Source organism: Stegostoma tigrinum, unplaced genomic scaffold (assembly GCF_030684315.1).
Source record: "Stegostoma tigrinum isolate sSteTig4 unplaced genomic scaffold, sSteTig4.hap1 scaffold_230, whole genome shotgun sequence".
Lineage (NCBI taxonomy): Eukaryota > Metazoa > Chordata > Chondrichthyes > Orectolobiformes > Stegostomatidae > Stegostoma > Stegostoma tigrinum.
The window spans coordinates 333,172-342,746 of NW_026728164.1; the positions used below are offsets into that span (position 1 = coordinate 333,172).

General features: G+C 51.9%; 1 long non-coding RNA gene across 1 annotated transcript; it reads left to right on the forward strand.

Moving 5' to 3' along the window:
• Positions 1–1,068: 1,068 nt before the first annotated feature.
• On the forward strand, positions 1,069–9,258 carry LOC132207956 (uncharacterized). Its single transcript, XR_009444039.1, has 3 exons — positions 1,069–1,272; positions 2,494–2,546; positions 9,146–9,258. It is a non-coding gene; the product is annotated as an uncharacterized LOC132207956 (long non-coding RNA).
• Positions 9,259–9,575: the final 317 nt, after the last annotated feature.

Below are 9,575 nucleotides of genomic sequence, written 5' to 3' on the forward strand. Positions count from 1 at the left end.
GCAACACATTCCTCACACCCCACCCCCGCCACAACCGCCCAAAGAGGATCCCCCTCATTCTCACACACCACCCCACCAACCTCCGGATACAACGCATCATCCTCCGACACTTCCGCCATCTACAATCCGACCCCACCACCCAAGACATTTTTCCATCCCCACCCCTGTCTGCTTTCCGGAGAGACCACTCTCTCCGTGACCTCCTTGTTCGCTCCACACTGCCCTCCATCCCCACCACACCCGGCACCTTCCCCTGCAACCGCAGGAAATGCTACACTTGGCCCCACACCTCCTCCCTCACCCCTACCCCAGGCCCCAAGATGACTTCCCACGTTAAGCAGAGGCTCACCTGCACATCTGCCAATGCGGTATACTGCATCCCCTGCGCCCAGTGTGGCTTCCTCTACATTGGGGAAACCAAGCGGAGGCTTGGGGACCGCTTTGCAGAACACCTCCGCTCGGTTCAGAATAAACAACTGCACCTCCCAGTCGCGAACCATTTCCACTCTTCCTCCCATTCTTTAGATGACATGTCCATCATGGGCCTCCTGCAGTGCCACAATGATGCCACCTGAAGGTTGCAGGAACAGCAACTCATATTCCGCTTGGCAACCCTGCAGCCAAATGGTATCGATGTGGACTTCACCAGCTTCAAAATCTCCCCTTCCCCCACTGCATCCCAAAAGCAGCCCAGCTCTTCCCCTCCACCCACTGCATCCCAAAACCAGTCCAACCTGTCTCTGCCTCCCTAACCTGTTCTTCCTCTCACCCATCCCTTCCTCCCACCCCAAGCCGCACCTCCATCTCCTACCTACTAACCTCATCCCACCCCCTTGACCTGTCCATCTTCCCTGGACTGACCTATCCCCTCCCTAGCTCCCCACTTATACTCTCCTCCCCACCTATTTTCTTTTCTCTCCATCTTCGCTCCGCATCCCCCTCTCTCCCTATTTATTCCAGAACCCTCACCCCATCCCCCTCTCTGATGAAGGGTCTAGGCCCGAAACGTCAGCTTTTGTGCTCCTGAGATGCTGCTGGGCCTGCTGTCTTCATCCAGCCCCACATTTTATTATCTTGGATTCTCCAGCATCTGCAGTTCCCATTGTCACTCATACGATTAGACTGGTTTGATGAGGAATTTAAAGATTACGAGTCCCATCCGTTTGACTCACAGTTTGGTACCATAGGTTGGTACGATCTTCGTTCAAGAAGGAAAAGGGATGTTCCAGATACAGAAAATCATCAAACCATTCACTGCAAAGTCCGTTTCTGGTTAGTATGATTTAATGCAGTTAACATTTTTAGCTCGACATGATTGCAGAATGGAGTCAATAAGAAAATTCCATCTGATATTCCACATAAATTTTAACCGGATATTGAAGCAGCTCATTTCTTTTTCATGCTGTCTGCTGCTTTTAAGAATGGTTGTCTTATTGTCGAAATGTTTAGCTTTGACTCCATGGCTTCTTCCATTAGATCACATTGAAACACATGTTTCTTCAGCCAAAAATGTACCCAGTGAAGCTTGACGAACCTTCCGCTGTGGTCGTTTGCCTGAAATCCCCTGCGGTCGCTCCCCTGAAAAACAACTCTACCATTTTGGATACTGTTCCGTGGGACGACTTACCGGGGGCATGCAGTAGGGTGCAGGTCTCTGGCACAGAGTCTGTCCCTCTTGCACAGAAGTGAAGCGGGGATAGGAAGAGAGTGATAGTCATTGGGGACTCAATAGTTAGAGGGACTGATAGAAGATTTTCCGGGAACGAAAGAGACTCACGATTGGTGTATTGCCTACCAGGTGCCAGGGTCTGTGATGTCTCGGATAGTGTGTTTAGGGTCCTGAGGGGAGAGGTTGACCAGCCCCAAGTCGTGGTCCACGTAGGCACCAGCGACGGAGGTAGAAAGAGGGATAGGGATGCCAGGCAGGATTTGAGGGAGCTAGGGTGGAAGCTGAGAGCTAGAACAAACAGAGTGGTCATCTCTGTTTGTCACCCGTACCACGTGATAGCGAGGCAAAGAACAGGGAGAGATTTCAGCTGAAGACGTGGCTGCAGCGATGGTGCAGGTGGGAGGGCTTCAGGTACATGGACAATTGGGGCTCATTCTGGGGAAGGTGGGACCTGTACAAACAGGACGGTCTCCACTTGAATGAGAGAGGCACTAATATCCTGGGTGGGAAATTGGCTAGTGCCATTCGGGTGGATTTAAACGAGCTCAGAAGGGGGATGGGAAACTGAGGTGTAGTCCCAGTACACAGGAGGATGAGCGTAGGGAGGACATGGTCAGGACCTCACTGTCACAGGAGTGTGCTGGCAGACAGCAAGCTGGATTGAAGTGTGATGACTTTAATGCCGGGAGTATCCGGAATAAGATAGGTGAGCTTGCAGCTTGGATAGGTACCTGGGACTTCGATGTTGTGGCCATTTCGGAGACATGGAGAGAGCAGGGTCAGGAATGGATGTTTTTTATCCTGCTGTTTTTTATCCTCCGCAGGATCCACAGACTGAACACCCAGTTCCACTCAGCTTTACTGGACACCAAAAATCGTAAGTACAACCAACTCACTGGCCCCTGCCACCCACAAGAGGATTCCTGCGCTTCCCAAATCCCGACTCTGTCCCTGCCCCTCCCCCACAATGCACCCGCCGCCATTGACCATGAGGACACGGCCGGAAACCCCACCGATGACGTCACATCGGCCTCCGCCGGCCACAGAACTTCCGGAACCGCTGCTACAGTCACCACCTCCACGTCCAGGTCCTCCAGCCCACACACCACCCTCACCTCAGCTGCTGCCGCCCACCCCGATCCTCCCACCGCCGACGGAACCCCGCCCACGGTCGACGCCGACGGAACCCCGCCCACGATCGACGCCGACGGAACCCCGCCCACGGTCGACGCCGACGGAACCCCGCCCACGGTCGACGCCGACGGAACCCCGCCCACGATCGACGCCGACGGAACCCCGCCCACGGTCGACGCCGACGGAACCCCGCCCACGGTCGACGCCGACGGAACCCCGCCCACGGCCGACGGAACCCCGCCCACGGCCGACGACATCATCGCTCCGCCCACAACCTCCACAGCCTGCAACCCCAGAGGAGACAGCCACCCTGAGTCCTGCCGAATCTTCACCATCCCCCCAGACCTCCCACTGACTGAGGACGAACGGTCAGTCCTGAGCAAGGGGCTCACCTTTGTCCCCCTACAACCACACATCAACGAATACCAGTCACGGTCGGACATAGAGCAGTTTTTCCGCCGTCTTCGCCTCCATGCCTACTTCTTCAACCGGGAACCTAACCCTCCTTCCACTGACCCCTTCACCCGCTTCCAACACAAGTCCTCCTCCTGGACACCACCCCCAGGCCTCCTACCCTCCCTCGACCTCTTCATCTCCAACTGCCGTCGAGACATTAACCGCCTCAACCTCTCCACCCCTCTCACCCACTCCAACCTCTCCCCCGCAGAACGGGCAGCCCTCCGCTCCCTCCGCTCCAACCCCAACCTCACCATCAAACCCACAGACAAGGGTGGCGCAGTGGTAGTATGGCGTACTGACCTCTACATCGCCGAGGGCAGACGCCAACTCTCCGACACCACCTCCTACCGCCTCCTCGATCATGACCCCACACCCGAGCACCAAACCATCATCTCCAACACCATTCATGACCTCATCACCTCAGGGGACCTCCCACCCACAGCCTCCAACCTCATTGTTCCCCAACCCCGCACGGCCCGTTTCTATCTCCTTCCCAAAATCCACAAACCTGCCTGCCCTGGTCGACCCATCGTCTCAGCCTGCTCCTGCCCCACCGAACTCATCTCCACCTATCTGGACTCCATTTTCTCCCCTTTGGTCCAGGAACTCCCCACCTATGTCCGTGACACCACCCACGCCCTCCACCTCCTCCAGGACTTCCAATTCCCTGGCCCCCAACACCTCATATTCACCATGGACGTCCAGTCCCTGTACACCTGCATTCCGCATGGAGATGGCCTCAAGGCCCTCCGCTTCTTCCTGTCCCGCAGGCCCGACCAGGCCCCCTCCACCGACACTCTCATCCGCCTAGCGGAACTCGTCCTCACACTCAACAACTTCTCTTTTGACTCCTCCCACTTCCTACAGACTAAGGGGGTGGCCATGGGCACCCGCATGGGCCCCAGCTATGCCTGCCTCTTTGTAGGTTACGTGGAACAGTCCATCTTCCGCACCTACACAGGCCCCAAACCCCACCTCTTCCTCCGGTACATTGATGACTGTATCGGCGCCGCCTCTTGCTCCCCAGAGGAGCTCGAACAGTTCATCCACTTCACCAACACCTTCCACCCCAACCTTCAGTTCACCTGGGCCATCTCCAGCACATCCCTCACCTTCCTGGACCTCTCAGTCTCCATCTCAGGCAACCAGCTTGTAACTGATGTCCATTTCAAGCCCACCGACTCCCACAGCTACCTAGAATACACCTCCTCCCACCCACCCTCCTGCAAAAATTCCATCCCCTATTCCCAATTCCTCCGCCTCCGCCGCATCTGCTCCCACGATAAGACATTCCACTCCCGCACATCCCAGATGTCCAAGTTCTTTAAGGACCGCAACTTCCCCCCCACGGTGATTGAGAACGCCCTTGACCGCGTCTCCCGCATTTCCCGCGACACATCCCTCACACCCCGCCCCCGCCACAACCGCCCCAAGAGGATCCCCCTCGTTCTCACACACCACCCTACCAACCTCCGGATACAACGCACTATCCTCCGACACTTCCGCCATTTACAATCCGACCCCACCACCCAAGACATTTTTCCATCCCCACCCCTGTCTGCTTTCCGGAGAGACCACTCTCTCCGTGACTCCCTTGTTCGCTCCACACTGCCCTCCAACCCCACCACACCCGGCACCTTCCCCTGCAACCGCAGGAAATGCTACACTTGTCCCCACACCTCCTCCCTCACCCCCATCCCAGGCCCCAAGATGACATTCCACATTAAGCAGAGGTTCACCTGCACATCTGCCAATGTGGTATACAGCATCCACTGTACCCGGTGCGGCTTTCTCTACATTGGGGAAACCAAGCGGAGGCTTGGGGACCGCTTTGCAGAACACCTCCGCTCAGTTCGCAACAAACAACTGCACCTCCCAGTCGCAAACCATTTCCACTCCCCCTCCCATTCTCTTGATGACATGTCCATCATGGGCCTCCTGCACTGCCACAATGATGCCACCCGAAGGTTGCAGGAACAGCAACTCATATTCCGCCTGGGAACCCTGCAGCCATATGGTATCAATGTGGACTTCACCAGTTTCAAAATCTCCCCTTCCCCCACTGCATCCCTAAACCAGCCCAGTTCATCCCCTCCCCCCACTGCACCACACAACCAGCCCAGCTCTTCCCCCCCACCCACTGCATCCCAAAACCAGTCCAACCTGTCTCTGCCTCCCTAACCGGTTCTTCCTCTCACCCATCCCTTCCTCCCACCCCAAGCCGCACCCCCAGCTACCTACTAACCTCGTCCCACCTCCTTGACCTGTCCGTCTTCCCTGGACTGACCTATCCCCTCCCTACCTCCCCACCTACACCCTCTCCACCTATCTTCTTTACTCTCCATCTTCGGTCCGCCTCCCCCTCTCTCCCTATTTATTCCAGTTCCCTCCCCCCATCCCCCTCTCTGATGAAGGGTCTAGGCCCGAAACGTCAGCTTTTGTGCTCCTGAGATGCTGCTTGGCCTGCTGTGTTCATCCAGCCTCACATTTTATTATCTTGGAATCTCCAGCATCTGCAGTTCCCATTATCTCAGGAATGGATGTTGCAGGTTCTAGGGTTTAGATCTTTCATTAAGGTCTGGGAAGGTGGTAAAAGAGGGGGAGGTGTGGCTTTGTTGGTCAAGGACAGTATAACGGCGGCTGAAAGAACCTTTGAGGACTCGTCTCCTGAGGTGGTATGGGCTGAGGTTGCCAAGGAAGGTTTGTCGACTGAGTCAGTGTGGGTGGAAGTTCGGAACAACAAGGCAGCAGTCACCTCACTGGGGGTTTTCTACAGACCCCAAATAGCAGTTGGGAGATGGAAGAACTCATTGGCCGGCAGATTGTTGAAAAGTGCAAACGTAGCAGGGTTGTTGTTATGGGTGACTTCAACTTTCCCAATATAGATTGAAACCTCTTGAGTGCAGATGGTTTGGATGGAGCCGTTTTTGTCAGGTGTGTTCAGGAGGGTTTCCTGACTTAGTTTGTGGACAGGCCGACGAGGGAGGGAGGCCATTTTGGATTTGGTGCTCGGCAATGAGCCAGGACAGGTGTCAGATCTCGTGGTGGGAGAGCACTTTGGCGACAGTGACCGCAAGACCCTCACATTTACCATAGCCATGGAAAGGGAAAGGAGCAGTTACCAGGGGAAGATATTTCACTGGGGTCAAGGAAACTATGACGCTATCAGACAGGAATTGGGAAGAACAGATTGGGAGCAATTGTTCCACAGAAAGGGCACAGCAGACATGTGGAGGCTGTTCAAGGAGCAGTTGTTGTGAGTGATGTATAAATTTGTTCCTCTGAGACAGATAAGAAGGGGTAAGATTAAGGAGCCTTGGATGACGGGTACGTAGGGGCTTCTTGTCAAAAAGAAAAGGCAGCGTACGTAAGGTGGAGGAAGTGAGGGTCTGGCACAGCTTTAGAGTATTACAGGCCTGCTCAGAAGGAGCTCAAAAGATATTGCCTGTACAATTGTTACCTGTTACAACCTTTGCGTCCACGCTTGCTCATTCAATGGTGTCAAGATGCCAGCAGTGCGTGTACCTTCTCCATCCCCTAATGCCGTCAGCTCACACAAGGCATAGTCCTTACTGAAAATCTTCTGATCAACCAAAGTTCATTGTAATGGACATTTTAGTTATCTGTCATGAAACGAAAACTGATTCTGACTGGCCTGACCTGCAGTGCAAATGAATATAATCTGCGAAACGAGATTCCTTATGGGCTTGCAGCCGCTGCAAATAATTGCTTTTCAAAGACGTTGCATACATACAATTTTTTCTCCTATCACCTTAGATTATTTTTTTGTTTATGCATGTTGTGTGGGTTTCCAGTCAGGCCCATAAATACAGGTTGATGCAGTCACTGTTACAACATGGTATTGAAGGAGAATTTGTGATCTTTGGAGTTTCATTCCAGTGTCTGAAGGAGTGCATCATCAAGCCACTTCAGATCTCTACTGGTGACTATATTGTTGCAAGTTTTCAAGTGTTACCGATGGTCACATAAAATATGGCCTTTTTGTTGTTGCGCTATTCATCTTAACTGCACCTTATCTAGTATTTAGGCTTGGAAACAATTTCAATTTTTTTGATTTACTTATTCAAAATCATTTATGATTGTTGTCATGATATCTACAATATGTTATTTTGATTGGACATAGAGGATTGGATCTGTCTTAATGGAAATAAAGTATGCGCTTATAAAACCCCTTCTGGGCAAGGTAGTTGCTCAGTGGTTCGAGCTGCTCATGCACTGGGGAGCCAGTTGAGATTCCAGTCTTGGGTCACTATCCGTGTGGAATTGACACGTCCTCCCCACATCTGCGAGGGGCTTCTGCCAGGTGCTCCGGGCTTCTGCCAGGTGCTCCAGGCTTCGTCGGAGGCTCACTGATGATGTTACCGAGAATGGTGATGAAACGTCTGAAAACTGACCTTCCAGCTCAGCGAGCAAACTCACGTGCAGGTGCTCCAGTTTTCTCCCATTGTTCAAAGATGTGCAGGTCCTTATATGTGATTTGTGAAGCATTTCTTAAATGTTTCAATCCTGCCAGCATCCAGTGCCTTGGACAAAATAACTGGAGATGAATAAAAGATACAGTGCCTTTTGACACCATTTCCTGCTGGATTTTCATCAATCCTGCTTTTTATCGGTGACAACTTCCATGACCTTTTTGATGCTATGTCTGAATTGACAGTCTAGTGCCAAATATTTGTTGTGCAGTATTTCAAGGTCTCTGTTACAGCATACCCATGAATGTCCACTTCAAAAGATACTTCCATATCATAGAATCCCTACAGTGTGGAAACAAGCCCCTTTTGACCCAACAAGTCCACGGCCACTCTCCAAAGAGCATCTCACCCTGACTCATCCCCCGACCCTTTCCTCAGTAACCCTACATTTCCCATGACTAACACACCTAATCTACACATCCCTAAACACAATGGGCAAGTTTGGCATGGCCCATACACCTAGCCTGCACATCTTTGGACTGTGGGAGGAAACCAGAGCACCCAGCAGGAACCCATGCAGGCATGGGCAGAATGTACAAACTCCGCACAGAAAATCGTCCAACGGTGGGATCGAACCTGGGTCCCTGGCGCTGTGAGTCAGCAGTGCTAACCACTGAGCCACCGTGCTGCCCTTGGAGTTAGACAGAGCTTGCTTGTTCCTGGGTGGCCTCAAACTGCCAACCTCCACTTAGTGGCAAAAGTGCTGACCAACTGCACTCATCTTCACTGGTTTTTGCTTTGTATCATTGAATTCAATTCTTCAAACTCTATGATAAATATTTAAATTTCCATTGATATGTGAGGGTTGTTTTTAGTAGGCAGTATTGGTTTATTATGTTTCATTGGTACATCATGAATACTGTATGTATATGCAAATGGGCAAGTTGGTAACGATGCAGTCCGCAGACCTGGAGGCTAATAACACTGTCCTTCAATCACCCACGATGCCCTCTGCAAATTGGTAGAAAACAAAAATTTCTATAAAATTCATCTCTTCTCCCGTCAGTCGATCAAAATTAATTCAGGATTTTGTACAGGCCAATTACCGTAAGATTACACGGGCCTAAACAAAACTGCTGGCTCATATTAGTTCAGTAAAGTGAAAGGGCAACAATAGAGGCAGTCGGAACTGCAGATGCTGGAGAATCTGAGATAAGAAGGTGTAAAGCTGGATGAACACAGCAGGCCAAGCAGTATCATCTGGCTCTACACCTTGTTATCTCAGATTCTCCAGCGCCAATTTTCTGAAGTAGGGTCTCATCCCGAAACATCAGCTTTCTTGCTCCTCTGATGCTGCTTGGCCTGCTGTGTTCATCCAGCTCTCCACCTTGGGCAACAATAGAGTATGCTTTAAGTCGCTAGATATGTTATGTGGGTTTGTCTTCCTTAGGGTGGAGTTAGTGGAACCGAAAAAGATGTCTCCCTCACAGCGTTTGTGACACAAGAATTGCATCGTTCCTTGGCGGCCTTTCAACAGAATAATATTCAGAGATTTCCCGAGTGGTAAGAATGTAACTTCTTTTACTTTATCTCACTTTTTCCAACAATTGGAAAATAGATTTTAGAAATAACGTCGAGCTGATGAAGTGTGAAAAGAAGAATAATTCCAAGCAGTGGTGGGAGTTGGTCAGTGAGGTGGGATGAGTGGATAGGTGGGAGAGAAGGCGGACAGGTCATGGAGGCAGGGATAAGGGGAGGAACTAGTCTTGGGATGAGGCTAGCGGGTGGGGAGATTTTGAGGGTGGCAAAGTCCATATTGAGGCTATTGAGTTGGAAGCTCCCGAGGTGGAATATGAGGTGCTGCTCCTCTAGTTTCTGGG